At 47.4% G+C, this 16,954-nt stretch overlaps 1 protein-coding gene across 1 annotated transcript in view; it reads right to left on the bottom strand.

The window, feature by feature from the left end:
- Window positions 1–14,987, bottom strand: part of tet2 (tet methylcytosine dioxygenase 2) — a 31,647-nt gene extending 16,660 nt beyond the window's left edge. The window contains exon 1 of the mRNA XM_023799107.2: window positions 14,841–14,987. The gene's annotated coding sequence lies outside the window, so the exon portion shown is untranslated. The remainder of the gene's footprint in view (window positions 1–14,840) is intronic.
- Window positions 14,988–16,954: the final 1,967 nt, after the last annotated feature.

Raw genomic sequence — 16,954 nt, 5'->3', positions numbered from 1 at the left:
TGCGACCCCCCCCCCAATCAGAGAATGTTTCATATTTTTATGTCCGTAGCCCTTCTGGCCTCAGCACAGGCGGAGGGCGCAACGGTTGAAGTTCGATGACGGGATAAGAAAGGCCTGGTCTTGGAGCTTTGAAATATAATTAGAGCCAGCTGTGGATGCATGCGAGAGGGGCTCACTGCCGGGGCACAGCCTGCGGGAGAGAGATTGTGCTCTGTGCAGAGTGCCGAGAGACCGGCCAGGGTGCATGATTATGTGTCACTTGGTCCAGGAAAGATTCCCTCATTGAAGCCGATTATCACGTATGGAGCCCATTATCATCGCTCATGATCGCAGGAGACCAGCCATCACCTTCAAAATACATCTGTTTTTCACTTGCCGAGCTCATATCGAGGGAAATACCTTTAAGACTGAGGTCAGGAGGCAAATGTAGGGACCAAATCTTCTCCCTGAAGTGGAGGAGCATCAAAATTAAGGGACTGTAGCATTAATCAGAGCCGGAGCTATGAGGCTAGGAGAGATTCGATCTCGTAAAGGTCACAGAAGGCGTGCCTGGTAAATGCTGGGGTTCTGCTGCTGGGAAACTACCCGCATACAAGAGGAATCTGTAAATTTACCGCACACTTGCACCCTGTAAATCACTGTGGTCGGACTCGGAGGCTGTTGATATTGATGGCATCGTCCCGTGGAACGTTTACGGCTCATGCTCTGGGTATTAAGGCTCTAAATTTGCTGCTAACGAGCAGAGCCAGAGCGGTACCAGTGGAACTTGCTCCCATCTGCCTACCGTCACTCCTGCAGACGCTCATGCTGATCAGAGCTCAATGACAGCATGGAGGTCATCTCTCGACGGCAACAACAACAGTAAAGATTTATGGGCTCCACAGTCGCAGTGCTGAGCTTCATGTCCTCATAGCGCCAGTTTTGGAGGGTGGGGGGGGGGGGTCTCATGAAGATCAGCATGGCTGGTTTGACAGGCCTGCAGACTGCCTTTGTGCAACTGGAAGTTAACGAGGCTGATGTTCGTGCTCCCTCAAATACTCAAAGTGAGCTATTGCGTTTTCATTTCTTATGTGGTTTTGCAGGTCGTTTGAGTCTTTTGCAGGAAATCATTGGAAAGCAAACAAAAAAAAACAAAATATCACCCTTTGTGCTTTGGAGCATTTAGTGCATTTAACAACAGCAATGAAACAGGAACATTGCGGGCAAGTAAATGTGTGCAAATGAATGGAGACTGCTGTGGAGCTGTCCTCCCTGAATCTGGCAGAGTCCCAGTCCACTCTGGTCTGCTTGATAGGCCACTCCAGAGCTTAGTGCCAGCACAGTGGAGTAGAGTCAAGCCCAGAAGCGCGTCACTACTGGATACACCCACACCAAAAAACAGTCCCAAGAAAAGAGCACAATAAAGCCAGAGGCCAGAGATCCCCGCTGAGCACAGCGTACAGAAAACACCCACGTTGACTCGGATCACTCCAAACCCACCCCTTGTATCCTGTCTGACTTAAATTGATCATGTGATCCACCTCTGCTTTCTGTCTAGGGTTTTGAATCAACGTGGGAAAAAAAACAAATAATAGTTCGAGAAAGAGAATGGAGGTCCATTGTCGACTCAGAGACATGTTTATATTTAATGATAAATTATGTTTGGGGAAGTTTTGTTGCAAACAGTTGCATTTTGCCGGTTACTGTGAGGTATTCGTCAGATCCTCCTGAGGCAGCATGTTCATCATCAGACCCCGTTATTAATCTGAGTCCGTTGAGTGCCAGGGTCTCCTCTTTGCCAGCTGTTTGCCCCCCCCCCTCCAAATGCAGCAGTTTCTGTTAATCTAGCATCCGTGAGCTCACTTGTGCATGAAAGCGATCACAAAGGGATGACCCGATTAGCGTGTAGTCTCTTGGTGTGGGTTTCCTGGTATTTATAGTCCGTAAGAGGGGCACACTGTACATAGTGAACCTGTGTCACAGTGTTAAATAAAGTTCACGGGTTCACAGGGCGATAGTTCAACTGTCAGTTACTCTCTTTGTTTCTGGAGTCTCAGTGGGTGATAAGAGGAATTCATGAATTCATTTTTGGTCCCGTTGATTTGGATCAAGTCCATGTTAGTAAATACTCTCACTTTTCAGTCTTTACTCTTTTTTTAATCTGTTATTATTTCTCTGTTTATTACACCTTTATTATGACGGGTTCGATTATTATTTGTTCTTTTCACAACAAATTGGAAATATCTTTAAATATTAGAGCTTAACATGTTAAACAGTTAAATGGAGATCAAGTAACTCTGGGACACATCCTAATTTTCCACTGACACCATTTACGGTTGCAGAATCTGCTGGAGTAGTCATGTGATGCCATGTGAGTAATCGCCGAGTGTTTATCCATAAATACTAGGAAGAGCGCTTGGGTGAACGAGGTCAAGGCGGAGAGCCTGGTCATGTGACCTCCACTGATAGGGACAGCTGCTGAAAGCCACGTGTGTCCAGCCTAAACAGAGGGGCCATGCCACGTGGTGAACTGCCCACTCCGTTGTATATTACATGATATATAGGGCAACTCCCCAGCCATTTGTGTGACTTGAACTTGCAGGTCTGACTCCTTAATCACTGAGTTAACTGCTGCACAGTGAAATCGGCCTGGGATGGGAGGCAGAGAAGCACCATAAATCAGCCCCTGCAGGTCCCCTGTACAACGCCTCTGAGTTTGCCCTTATCTCGAGTGTACACTTCCCCTTCTGGTTCCAAATGGCCACGTTAATACGTTCCTGTCCTAAATTAAAACGGAGGATGTTCTATAGCTCCGCAGGCAGTAAATACCCTCCTGGGAAAAGGAGTATGTTTTTGATCTAAAACCTCATTACATAAACATGCTATGAGGATTAGATTGATAGTTACCATCTATCTCAGAACGGTTAGGCACTTATGAAGGAAGCTATAGCTGGGTCCTTCATGGCAATGCATGTCTTTGTCCTTACCCACCAAGCAACCTCCTACCACAAAGGAGTAGAACCTGCAAATCCAAACTGAAATCTTTTCTTCCTTTGAGGCTAATTAGATTCATATATTTTTACTTGGTATGATATCAAAGCCAAATCCAAAAGTACTCAACATGTAGGTGAGAGTTGGGCATATCCTGACTCGGTTAACTCAATTACTTTATTCCCTGTTATAATAATTATTATTATTATTGTTATTATGTCCTGTACATCAGTGGACAACACTGTTTTCAAGTGTCTTTGAGAGACAGAAGAAATGATTAATAATATGCTATAAGCAGCATTAATTTACCCACGTTCAATGATGTTTTCAGCTGTTGCAAAATAATTGTGCAGCAAGGAATGGATAGGATACAGTTTAAGGGCATGAACTTTGTTATGGGTTATTGTTCCAGGGGAAACCCTGCTTTACACCTCCGAACGAGGCACCTAATTTGAATTGCGCTAGTAAAAGATCTTGGGGTGAAAAGTTGCTTAAGGTAAAATTGTAAACTCGGCATAAATGAATGAGTAGAAGTTAACGGTGGCTTGGACCTCCCAGGCGTGGGTGCTGTGTGGTGCTTTGTATTGTCGCTGGTTTAATGTTAGCTCTAGGATAGTGAGCCTCCATGCCACTGATGGTTATTCAAAGAGAACGACGTTGGGGCTTTGCGTAAACCGAAAGGTACCCACATGAAAACAAATTGCCCGCAGTACCGCCTGGAGAATAACGGCGGCGTTTGCATCATTACGAATGAAACACAGAGGAATTTCTCACAGCACTTTATTAAGTGGAGCTATGACCGGCAGAAGCGATTGCAATTGGAATGAAAACCCATTTCAGAAGCCAAGAAAAAAAACAAAATAAAAAACAAACCTTAGCCCAGATTGTCTCCTGACATTCGTCAAAACCTCTGACTGTGGAAATATTTCAAAAATGTGAGATTTCCGTCTCCTCTAAGACCTGAAGGCAATTTTGTTTTTATAGACACCAAAGGGGCTGTTCATTCAAACAGAGGAAACCAGAAATATTCCTTCAAGATGAATTTTAAAGACTCCATTACTGACTCTCCTTTGTAATAATGGTACAGAGAGATCCGGCAAACAGTAGGTGTCTCTTTAACTGTTTGTGCATGTTTGTTTGTTCTGCCTTCTCTGAATAGTCATTTTACCAACCAAAAGCAAAACACTGTAGAACATAAGGAGTTTGTTATAAGCCAGAAAAATAAAAACAGAAACAATATACAGCGGCACTTATGTTGGTTGAGATTTTTAATCTCCAGTTTTGTTGTCAGGCAACATTATGCTATAAAGAGACCTTCTGTTCAGTTTTCTTAACTTAAATGTTGACACAGTAAAATGCGTCCGAAACCTCCTCGCATTAGCCTGAAGGTGACTCTGACGGCCAGAAGCTATACCACTGTTTGTTAGACTGTGAAGACTAACAGACGATGAAACCTGGGTGATGCATTTAAGCATTACAGAGTCACGTGTGACACTGCTCTCTTTCGACCTTTTATAAACCCCACCGTTTTTTTAAACGCCCTTCTGGTCCAGCAGATGATGGCATCGCCGTAAATTTCTTGGCAGGGATGCTCAACTTAAAGCGAATTCTGCAATTCGACTGACGTACTGCACGTAGTGGGTAAACGGACTCGGACTCCTGCTCAAAATGGGGGTTTCTCAAAATGGATACATGGCAGAATGCATGCTTCACTGCTTACTTGACTACTGGGCAGTGTTCAGGGCGGTTCTGGTAGCTTAATTTATCACTGATAGTAAATACTTTGGAGCACCTTCCCCTAGTGGCGTTTTGATGCAGTTCCCAGGAAGCGTCAGTGTTGGACCTTGCTGACGCTGTGCTGGCTGCTGGATTAACCGCTGCCTGCTACCTTCACTGTCACAGAACCATGCCCTTTGTCGTCGCATAATTACCACGGAAGTCCTCGAATCTTCAGCCTTTCTGAGGGGACCCGAGTCCCAATTTGCATATGAATCGGACGCTGGAGAAAGTTGCCCCCGATCAGCACAATGGGGCTAATTGGTGTTTGTCTCCGACCACAATGGAGGCGTGGTCTCTGAGACACAATGTTTGTCTCCCTACCTTCACCACGTTACTTCATGTTCTCATGGGATACATAAGCATTTCACAAATTCACACATGAAGGAAATGATAGCTGATATAGGCTGGAATGTGAGAGAGCCACCCCTGTATTTTGTTTTGATGCAAGAGCTACATAACTGTTCAAATATAATTTGACTTTGTTGCAATCTGATTGTGATATAGTGAAATGTACTCTGCATTCCTGATTTTTAGAAGTATCTGTACGTCAAAGACTGATTCCTACCGTTCATGGTGGCCGAGATGCTCGCTGTACATAAGATAAGTGGGGCACGTGTTTTCATTCTGCAGAGAGACAACTGATACAGATACATTTACTACAGGACACTCCAGGAAATGTGCCCCATATGGGCTGATTTCCGTAGCGATGGTCTCGTTTCCTGAGTTCGCACAGAGAGTGCCCTCAGATGAGTCTGAATTGAAAGCTTAACTTTCAGTAGCGCAACTTAAAACTCAGAGACCGCAAGGCACCTTGTGTTGGGAATAAGGAAACCAGAAATTCCTCCTAAAATGGGCTGAAAACGATTCCCTTGTGTCTGGTCTTCAGATCGCACTTCATTAATGCGACGCTTCCGCGATCGGCAACAGTCCACACTCGGTGATGCCGCCAGTTTGATCCCGGTCTGATTGGCACTTCGCTGCTACGTTCTTAATTTCAAGACCCGCTGCTTTCGGAACTCTCCGGAAAATTCCGCTAGAGCTTCTTGTTGATACTCACTGCAAAAGTCTAGCACGAGGTTGGGACACAGCGATGGCCCGGGTCACATCGCCCAGGCTGCAGAATGTCCCCCCTCCCCACCAGTCACGGCCATGCCGACTTTGTGAGCTGGGTGTGGAATCCATTTCGGGACCCTATTTTCTTTAACTGTTGTGTTTATTCATTCTTCTTTTTCCCCTGCGAGCCAACAATATAAATATTCTTTTCATTCAAGCTGTTTGTCAAATGATTTTAACAGTGTTTGTTCACAAACCCCGCCCCCTACAATTACTGTTAGTACAGGAACCAAAGGCCTCTTCCTGGCGTGAGACCAGCTTCTCTTCAGCCAGTGAGCTACAATGACAAAAAGGGAAACTGCCTTCTAGATGCTGTTCTTTATTATAAGTAACGTTTCCATTCTGCTTGTGCGCTTGTTTTTTCTTCTAAAGAAATATATTAGATCACCCCCACCAGTGGTTGCAATTTTATCCTAAGAGAACCCCCCTCCTCAAAAAAAAGAAGGGTCCAGTATGGTCTACATTGTTCTTTAGGTCTAATGGGACACAGATGGGTTGTTGTAGTAGAGATCCCATAAGCGTGTCTCCAAATGCCTCACATGCATTTTAAGGAATCTCATTCCACATGACCTTGCACCCGTTTTCCTTCTTTCTCTGACACTCCTTTCTGGTTTTTTCGACTGAGTTGTCATGCGCAGCCAAGTCCATAAGCATGTCACGATCCACCCAGCCACCCCCCCCCCCCCACCCAATGAGCCCCGCCTTTTGTTCCCAGGGCTGGTCCTTGTCTCGTCCTGCTGCCACATACCCCGTTGGGCCGGGAATGCAGCGGGACTCGCGCAGCAACCTGCATTTGTGCTCAACTGCTGAGCTGGAGATTTTTATCTGCGTTTGCCTGTTTATACAGATTGCGTTGCTGGTGAAATTCAGAGTAGGTGTTTTGTGCGGGTAGATAACGTCATGACCCCTCCATGGATCCACGATACAATTTACTGTACCACTGGTCAGTGCCAACTCCGACGACCCCTGGCTCTAAGTGCAACCAAACAAAACCTACTGTTGACGTTTTGGTGAATGTTTTGACCTTATGGTACCTTGTCAAACCACTGCACTTGGAAACACCTTTTATCATTGAGGTGTTGTTGCCGTGGTGCACCCCACCTAGTCCTCAGTCCTGGATGTATCTGGGCTGGCTCTGCTTGTTTTGATACGTAGATCATGGGGGATTCTATCTTTTAAATGGGATCTTCTTTTGATAACTTCCACTGGGGTCTCTGTCCCCGTCTTTTTGATTTAAGTCTTAAGCACTCCACTGTCTGTCTGTTCCGGTGACATTAACAATATTTAAATAGTTTTCACACAGGCCAGATTAGCTACCGCTCATATACTTAAAGACTTTCTGGCCGAAAGTCCGCCTTTAAAATCTTGCCAGAATTTGGTCTTTGCTTTTCATCCTGAGCCTCTCAGCGTGCTGAAACTCTGGCGAGTTGCTCTCCTGAGCAGACAGATTAGCCCTCTGTCTCAAGGGTCACCGGTGAGACACAGCGATTGATTATTGCTTTGGCCGGCAGATAGATGTAACGCTGGATCTTCGAGGCCGTTTCTGCTTGCTGGCCTGCAGAAGTCAGACGTTTGAGGCCACGGGTAAGTTGCTGAAGACATAAGCCTGGTGTTAAAGGCGTCTGTGAGGCACCCCATGTCGCACCATGGTTCTGATTAAGAAGAGATCTCCCAGCTCATGCCTGGTAACCCTCCTCCTCCTCTTCCCCCCACCCAGCCCCTGCCCCCCTCCCCCAGGGGACTTTTCAATCTGCCTCTCACCGTCTCTTTGTTTCCTAGCAAGTCAATATATCTGACTGACTTGATAAACTGTGTGCAGTGCAAAGTTAATTTCTTTCAAAGTGCACAGTATCCATGGTGACCAACTTATTAGTGCTCAAAAGCCATCTGTTCTAAACATTAACCAGAGTGGGTGGGGGGACACAATGCCTGGTTTGGCTGTCTCCTTGTGTGTCTTCTAGGGTCTCTGTTTGGGATTAGAATGGCCCTCAACATTCATAAAACAACAACCACTACTTAAGCTGGCATTTTCTGAAAATATATTTCTTCTATTTTTATTTTTTTTAAATAGCCAAATACCCACAAAATATATGGTTCAAAATCATCTCACGCCCTATTATTTTCTTTTATGTTTCTTTCAGCCCAAAGCTAAAAAAAAAAGACACCTTGGCTTTTCCGGGCGTTTCCGTGTTCTGGGCAGAGCGGGAAACACACGAGTGTGACTCCCAGCCTCCGACACACTCTGGCCGGCATCTCCTGTCTTAATTGGAGCGTCTGCTTGAGCTACACCATCCTGCCCCTACTAAGTCTCTGTATTTTGTCTTCCCAGCGCGAGCCGGCGTCGGATTAAACGAGGAAGCAAAACATAAACATTGGCAAGGGAAATGTTACAGGAAGGAAATCAGATCTATGACCCACATGGATGCTATAGATTCCCAGAAAGGTGGGGGTGGACTTTTGTAGATGTGGCTCGTTTATAAATAAGACAATGTTGACCTGGAATAAACTCAAATCCGTTATATGCAACAAGCTACGTGTTTACCCATTAAAAACGTTAAAACTTGGTCCTGCCCAAGCATGCGGCCTGAATTCCACATGATCCTCTAATCTCTATCTCTGTCGACCACCTTCTCCTGCCGGTCTCAGAGATGTGGACAAAGATGGAACCCAGAACCTTGACTCGAGGGCTTCAAACATGAGCTGAGGCTAAAGGCGAGGCCTAAAGAAAAATGCAGAAGAGGTCTGCACAGCGTACTCTACGACAGGGCACTTCTCACACAGCTAATGCTACATTAATCTGAAATTCTGTATATTCTACTACCTTTGAAACTTCATCTTAAAAGATGACAATGCAGCCATTTCACCAGCAGAACTCAGCAAGCTGCCACTTTCAATAAACTTCATCTTGATTGGACAATCTGTTATTTAAGTTCGAAGCCAGACTTCTCCCGATGTGAACGGGCTTAACTGTAGAATGATATACCTGCCCCCCGCCCTGGCTGGGCCCTTGATACATTCCAGAACAGAAACCCAATAGCAAAGGCCCTGTTTGCTAAACCCTGCTAAAGTAGTTCACGATGTCACTCATGGCAGATGTCTTCCTTCTTAGTCTCTGTGTAATAAGACAAGGGAAAACTGGGCCTTCCCTTTTCAATTACTGCACTCCAGAAGGCTCTCTAACCACGTACCTGAAAGTCATTTTTACACACACTGCAAAAAAAACAGCTTTTAAAACCCAGCGTCTGGGTTTGTGCCAAGGTGGGTCAAGGTGGGTGAGAGGCCTGTAGAACAATCACAAGGCTTAAAACGTGCTTTCGTTGAAACATTTTCCAGATTTTAGTCTCTATAAAGGTTTGTTGGTAAAAACTTCCCTCCAAATGAATAATCTGAAATGTCCTAAAATAGATGAGGACATGAATCCTTTCAAATACACCACAATCATTGCATTAACTGTATGGAAGTGTGCTTTTAACACGTGTTTGGCATTGTAAGCCCCCACAGGGCAGCCCATAGACCCAGGCCTAGCAGATCATCCTCACTTAGAGCCTTCGTCTGGACATGTAGCCATGATAGAACACTCAAGTTGCAATCCAAGCTGAACATGGACACGGGGACAGCTGCAAGGGACGGCATGGAAAAACACAGTGACTTTACCAGCTCTGCCATGTGCCAGAATCATCAGCACTTATAAAAAGCATTGCTGGGAGTGAGGAACAGCCTTGGGTTGGCCCTCTGACACCCGAACGGCATTCGTATGTGTGCTTTGTGTGTTTACGAACGCCTCCTCTGAAGTAAACCATCCTGCTCTTTCTTCTTTGTCGTCTTCAAAAATCTGCACAGCCGGCAGCAGGAAAACCCCAGAGATTTTGGAAACCGCACTAAAAGTGTTACACCTCTTCAAAGAAATTCCGCCTCATCAAAGATCTTGAAAAAAAGAAAACAAGACAGAATGCAAGCGGGGGAAGGAGATATTTGTGCATGACGAGTGATACGGCGTACCGCTCTGAAGATTTCCCGTATTCACCGTTATTTGTTTGGCCAGTGTTTTTCTTTTTTCATGTTTTGAAAAATCCCCCCGCCCCCCCACCCCGGATGTGAAGAATGCTTTCAGACTCAGCCCACGTATCGAAAACTACGGCGAGACATTCCTACCATTCCTCACGTTCCAGGAGCTCCTAATTAAACAGTGACAGCAGAAGGGGAGTGTACCTGCATGAGATGAAGGTACGGCAGTTTACCATGACGTTCTCCACGCACCATCCCCCCGCTACGTACGAGCATTACCGCTGGCTCACGCCATGTATCGCAAAAGCCTGACGCCATACCACAGCCCGGGACGTCTGCTGCTCACTCTCTGGGCCAGTAAGGGGAAATCCGCCCCCCCCCCCACCCCACGCTCTTTCCACCCCCTATGCACCACCAGTGCTCACCGCAGCCGTCTCCGTCGCTGCCCACAGCGGTCCCCGCAGCGCTCGAATGTCCCGCGCCCAGCGCCGGCGAAGAGCAAAAGGTCCTCTTCCGAGAGTCGGTTACGTAACGGCCTTTCCGGAATTCCGGGACACTGTTGGTAAACAGAGCGGCCACGTGCACGGCCCGCCACGTGGGGCCAGGGGGCGGGGGGAAGCTCCGGCTCACCCTTGTACGGCTCTCCCCGTGGGCCAAACCCTGGCACTGATATCCTCGCCCGGGGCCAATACATCTCGCCTCTGCCCATTATCCTCATTGTAAGGGTCTTCATTAGTATGTCAGTGGGCGGTTGAGGGTTTCTGGTATATTCATGGACCCCTGGTTGCCGTTTTTTTTTTTTTTTTTAAGCAAATCCGCCTCGGCTGGCTAACCCTGTAATTAATCCGTAACTCGTAATCAGAGGTCAGCAGGTGCCGCGTTACTCGGCGCGATTCAAGCTGCGAGAGACCCGTGGGCGGGGTGGGGATTAGCGCCGCCGCCGCAACAGCCACCATTCACGCCGGCCCGTCGTTCACTCGTCAGAACTGCGAGTTTTCAGGTGTTTCTTTCTGTTCACATTAGACGCGTTCGCAGGAATCGCACCCAGACCATAGCGAGTCTGAACTGGGGAATGCCTCCTTCAGTGGCCACGTCCTTCTCAGCCATACCCGCCGGGGTAGCTCGTGCGCCTGGTTAGCGTCAGTTGTCATCTGCTCCGTATTTGTTTGGGAACTTTATCACCAAACGGTAAAACCATATGGACTGATGAAAGGAGGGAAATAAAAAGTGCACAAGCTATATTAGGATTTCAATAGCAGATACCCCTTTTCACTGCCTGCCTCTTGCACATGACAGCAGAATGGCCCGAATGAGTAACTGTGAAATGAGTTCATAGTCCGTCCCCTGAGATGGGCCTGGTTACTACACCCATTGACTGGTTACTAAGCAATTTGGTCGGCTCTTAACCTCCCCCACGCTGTGCGTCCTTTGTTTGGGGTCAGTGTTCAGAATTGTTCTCGGGTGTCACTGTTTGGCCTCCAGTCCGAAATATGAACCCTGGGATAGCGGGGTCAGGGGTTGGACTGGCCCATTGTGACGCACAGCGTGGTTGTGGAGCGCCATGGTGACAGAGCATTATTGGCAGAGTTTTGGCGGAAACAGCAACAATTCGCCGTGGCTTCAGGAAAACGGCATTCCCCGAGGAGGAGGGCTCTCCCAAGCAAACGGCCTGCCGCTTACGAGTGCGGATATGACCCACTCATCTCTTCATCTCTATTCACTCCTTTCATAACTTCACTAGTTCATTCATGACTGCCGTTGACTGTAAACTACAGATCTGGGTCAAAGATGCATTTTCTCTGCTATCCCAGGATTCCTTTCAGGTCCTCAACTTTTTCCCTCCAATTCTAACGTGCGTCTGTATGGTTGCCAGGCAACAGCTACCAGCTTCTTTTGCTATAAACACAAACAGATACTTCCTGCAGGAAGGCAGGCAGTCACCTGAAGCGACTCCAGTGAGCACACTGCAACTCATCTGCAGCCAACTGAACCGGACTCTTCAGTCCATGTGGGGACTATCAAACAGTCAAATGTATTGAGTTGACAGTGGCTGCGAGCTTCCAGAATCTTCAGAATCTGCTTCAGTCAACATGAACACAAACAAATGTGCATCTTTTTCTTGTCACGGACAAACTTTTTCACACATTTTTTTGTGGTAAAAGACTGATCTGTTTCGACTTTAAGTTTGAGATTTTGGCCCATGCAGAGTTTTGTAGGACATTTTTTTCTTACAGTTCATCAATCCCAAATATGTTAACTTGGTGAAACACAGTACAATATGTAAACCTTGCCAATTAAGGGACTCTTGCGCTCGCACCGTGACTTGTCTAAACACACACAGATCTTTCCTCGTGAGTAATGCTGACATGGTGTGGCTGGCTGCCAACGACACGCTCACTATATCAAAACAAAGACTGTTCGCACAGCACATGCGGCATGGGTGACGATGGGACCGCCCCATTTCTCAGAAAAACTGTGGAAGCATTTGATGGAAATAGTAATTAAAAAGGAGATCTTAAGAATATCAGAAGTTTTTAAAATCACAACAAGGCCGAATTTCCTTTACTAGGTGCCGTCCCTTTAAGACTCTGCCCGTCAACTCATGGCACAGTACATCTTTGCTATTTCTGTATATTGATCCATTGTTTTTTGAGAAGCTTTTGCCGCTAAAGGAGATCCTCCGTTTTATATTGACAGGCATGAAGAGTTTATTTACATGCACATTTGTTGTGTTCCCCTCGCAAACATTTGCATTTTACACACACACACCAGCACCCGCCCCTCCGGTTGCAGGCAGCCAATCACGACACAGGGACTTCGGAATACACAACCCAAATACACAAACAAGTAGCATACTTATCTGTCATATCCCCCTCCCATGGGCTCTGAAGTGTATACTAACGTATTAGCTAATACCTTAGAACGTGAAGCAGTGGCCGTTTGCACCTCGTTCCTCCTGGCGGATGTTAAAGGTGTGTTTAACATGTGTGTTGTCTCCTACCTACCTGCCTAATGACATCAGCCTCACCTCATTACTGGTCCTGTGATCCTGTTTTCCCCACTAATGCCTTTATGTGTATTGTGATGGAAAGTGGCCCCTGTTGGTGGGCCCTCTCCACAGGTCTGTGAGGCCCTCACTTTGTTATGTAAACTGTCTGCAGTCAGGGTTTCTAACGTTTCTCCTTTACGGTCCGAGGTCAGTGGTGACGGCACGGGGTGACGGCGTGGAGTAACAGCGTGGAGTAACAGCGGTGCAGGTGCCACTGAGAGGGTCACTTTTACACCTCAAGCATTACTCGAGCAAAACAGATTACAAATGCCAAAGACTCATTCCCACAAAAAATGCTTTAATCATGTGATTTACGTCGTGAATTGCATTACTTTTATAGTAGCTATAAAAATGATCATTTACGTCTAATGAGCATTATTTTTGACAGCCTTTCATGAAACACAGCAGTTTTCCTGTCCTAAGTGTCATATTTTCTTTGTCAGTAAATTAACGTTGGCGAACCGGTACATCTGGTAACCGCGACAACAGAGCCCAAGAATGCAAACTTCACACGCAGTCAGTGAGCACACAAAGTTACGCGATTTCCGTTAATGAGGACGTATAGACTGTCATGAAGTCCGTTCAGGAAATAAACACTATTCTTTTTTTTTTTTACTTTGAGGCATATGGAGCGAATCAGCAAACAGGTCGGGGGGGAGTTATGAAATGTGATTTAATAAAAAAATAAAAAATAACTTCTGAGAGGCTGGAGAAACCTGTTCCAAATTCCTCTTTCTGTACCCCCCCTCCCCCAGCCCTCCTTTAAAGCTTCTGAACTTGTAGTGCTAAATCATCACAATCCTCCCCTTGCCAGCCTCCACACACACACACACACACACACACACACACACACACACACACACACACACACACACACACAGACCCCTGTACTCAAATCTTTCTGGGGACTCTGCATTCATTCCTATGGGCAAAACTCTAATCCCAACAATGACAGCCTTAACCCCTACCCAGCCCTAAAGTTAACCATAAGTAACCAAACAAAATACAAGACTTTTGACATATTAATTGTTTTTTTGTTTTGTGGGAACCGAAAATATGGTCCCCACAATGTCAAAGTAACATGTTTTTATTACATTGTGTGGACATTGTAATATATACATGACCCTCACACACGCACACATAGAAATACACACACACGCTCCCTTTTGGACTGTGCTACTCTTTGTGTCTGCTTGTCATTCGCTGATGAATTTGTGTGTCTGTGTTTGTGTGCCGGGGGATCATTCGTCGGACGCACAAAGCTAGCAGTGACGCTACTTACCCCTGCTATTTGGACACGGAGTGCTAAAGACTGTCTGGGGGGAAAGTGGGGGGCTCCATGCACTTTTGTATTTACAAGCTACCCCCCAGCCTTTTAACCGAAGCGGCGGCACACGAGCACTCAGAAAATAACCAGAGGAAGGGAGAGCAGAGGGGGGAAGGAAGAGAGCTTCAGACACTCAGAAAAGCGTGTATATGCTGTTAAAGACAAAGGTTTCCCCAAAATCCAGAGAAGTTTCAGCTCACAGGTTGCGCAAATAAAGTGGAGTCCTATACGAACAGGCAGCATACAGAGACTCTACCTCAAAATCTGTGAATAATGACCGGGGGAGTGCCGTACAGTCATGTCTAAATGTCTCTGTTTCCTAAAACGTTAAGAGAAAATGTTCAGAGAAAAAATAAAGGGGGGGGGGGAGGCTTAGAAAAAAAAGAAAGAAAAACGACAAAGCTAGCTGTACTTCGTAACTATAAAGAAGAAAAAAAACAGAAAATAAAAATGTCAGCCATGTTGGATAAGGCTTATTAATACCTCCCTCCTTATTACGGTGCCTCTCACATACGACAGCTGAGCCCCGGCTTCCACACGCACAAAGATGGACGGCAGCGGGGGAGGAACACAGCCTCCCGGACAGAAAGCGCTTACCTGGCGATGCGTCCCTCCGCCGCACGGAATTCCGGCAAACCGTCCGGCTCTGCGCGTTCACACAATCCTACAGGGCGCCATCTTGTCTCCTTCTGTTCTTCTGTGAAGCAGACTCCGCATCAATATTCATAGGGCCGTCTTCTGACGTCTGCTCTCATCACCGGGGGTGGGTGGCTGGGGGGGGGGGTGGGGGGGGGCTGGTTCTGCCGGCGGCCTCTCTGGGCTACATGTGTAGCTGGGGAATCGGGGACGAGACACGGCAGCGGAGAGAGAGAGGCCAGCAGGCTGAGGATCCACGCTGAACTGCCAAGCCTAGCAGACACGAAATCTCTTTGCCGCGGAGCCCTCTCACACAAAGGGCCTGAGTTTCCTCCACCACCAAACCCGCCCCCCTCCTCCTCCCCTGGCCCCCCCCAACAGCACTTACCAACCCCCTTCCTTGTCTTTCTGTTTTTTTTTTCCCTCAGCCGCACACAATAGTGCACAGTGTGCCGGCTGCCTGGAAGCACCGGACTGGATCTCGCTGGATGTGGCTCGCCGGCTTCCCCTGCCTGATCTCACTCACTGAGAGGGCCTCCGGCTTATCTTCTTGGCCAGATGCCAGCCCCCCCCCCCCCCCACTGGAAGAGGAAGAGGGTCTCAGAAGCAGATTGGGCAAACGGCCATGATATTCCGCTGGTGGGGGGGCTTGGTTTCTTCACAACTTCCTCCTTTCTCATATCATCATTTTTACTTGCGATAAGGTCAACGAATCCTGCCCCCTCCATCGAAATGAGCGCCGCACCCCCCCACCCCGCACCCCGTGCCCCCGAGGGACTGAGCCGCCTGCCGACGGCAAATGGGCCATGACCCACAAGCCAGATTCCGTGACCCAGGATCCTCCGCGCACTTCTGGGGAAGGCTGGCACGACACCCTGCCGATTATTTCGACGCGTGCCGGCTCACTGCATCCCGACCTTTGAGAGCCTTAGCGGAGCCCGTAGATCTCTGCTCGGATGTGTGCATGTGTGTGTGCGTGTGGGCGTGCATGCACCCTTCAAGCCCCGCCCCCTGTTTACACTGGCCACGTGGACTAAAGACCGGTCGCGGGGGAGCAGGCGGTAAGAGATGTCAACCGATGTGGGGAGACCAGCGACCGTCCGTGTCCGTATTCGCGGCAGGTGAGAGGCTCGGAAAGACCCGGGGGGGGACGAAAAGCCAGCAGTCTGACTCTCGCTCTCCTTCCGCTGCCCCGTGACACCGAATCCCTGCTGTCTGTACGTACACAACGCCCTGCTTGTTCACCACACACCACTTCCAGCGACGATTAAGCCAAATTCCTCAACCCTATCCAGACACTCGCCTTTTCCAACCTCGGGCGTGAACCAGACTGGCTCCAGAAAAGCCACGCGGAACACAGCCACCCCACGAGAAGGAACTACTCTGATGATCTGCTGTCACCATTCTAAACTTACTGGGACTTTAAATACTCAAAGCCACAGTTTAATTACCTTTTACACCCCTTGCAGCTGCACGTGTGTGTGTGTGTGTGTGTGTGTGTGTGGGTTTGCATAGATCACATCTGAGGACCAAATTGTCCCCAAAGTGTAGTAAAACCTGAAATTTTCCTACTTTTGGGGACATCTTTTGAGGTCCCCATTTGGATAACCTCAGTTTTATAAAAATCTGTGAATGTAATCAAAAAAGTAAAAATGCTAAAAGTCTTGTATTTGGGTTGGTTACTTATGGTTAAGGTTAGGGATGGGTAGGGGTTAAGGGTGTCATGATTGGGATTAGGGTTTTTCCCATAGAAATGAATGGATGGTCCCCATTTAGATAGGAAGACCAACCTGTGTGTGTGTGTGTGTGTGTGTGTGTCTGCATGTGTGTGTATGTGTATGTGTATGTGTGTGTGCATGTGTGCGCGCGTCTGTGAACGTCGGTGTTTTTTTTTTTTTCCAGAGAAGCTCCCTTTGATCAGCTTTCCACAGCTTGGGTCAAAGATCAAAATTCCTTCCCAATTAGACAAAACATCAAAGGGAGCAGATGCAGGACGGCCGGCGGCAGCCGTGGTGACCGCGGCGACTCGGGTGACCTCGCCGCTGCCTGAACGGAGCCTCTCTCTGAAAAGACAC

Source organism: Paramormyrops kingsleyae, chromosome 25, assembly GCF_048594095.1.
Source record: "Paramormyrops kingsleyae isolate MSU_618 chromosome 25, PKINGS_0.4, whole genome shotgun sequence".
Taxonomy (NCBI): Eukaryota; Metazoa; Chordata; class Actinopteri; order Osteoglossiformes; family Mormyridae; genus Paramormyrops; species Paramormyrops kingsleyae.
Note: the sequence above shows the minus strand (reverse complement) of the source record. Positions and strands in the feature narration are given on the sequence as shown.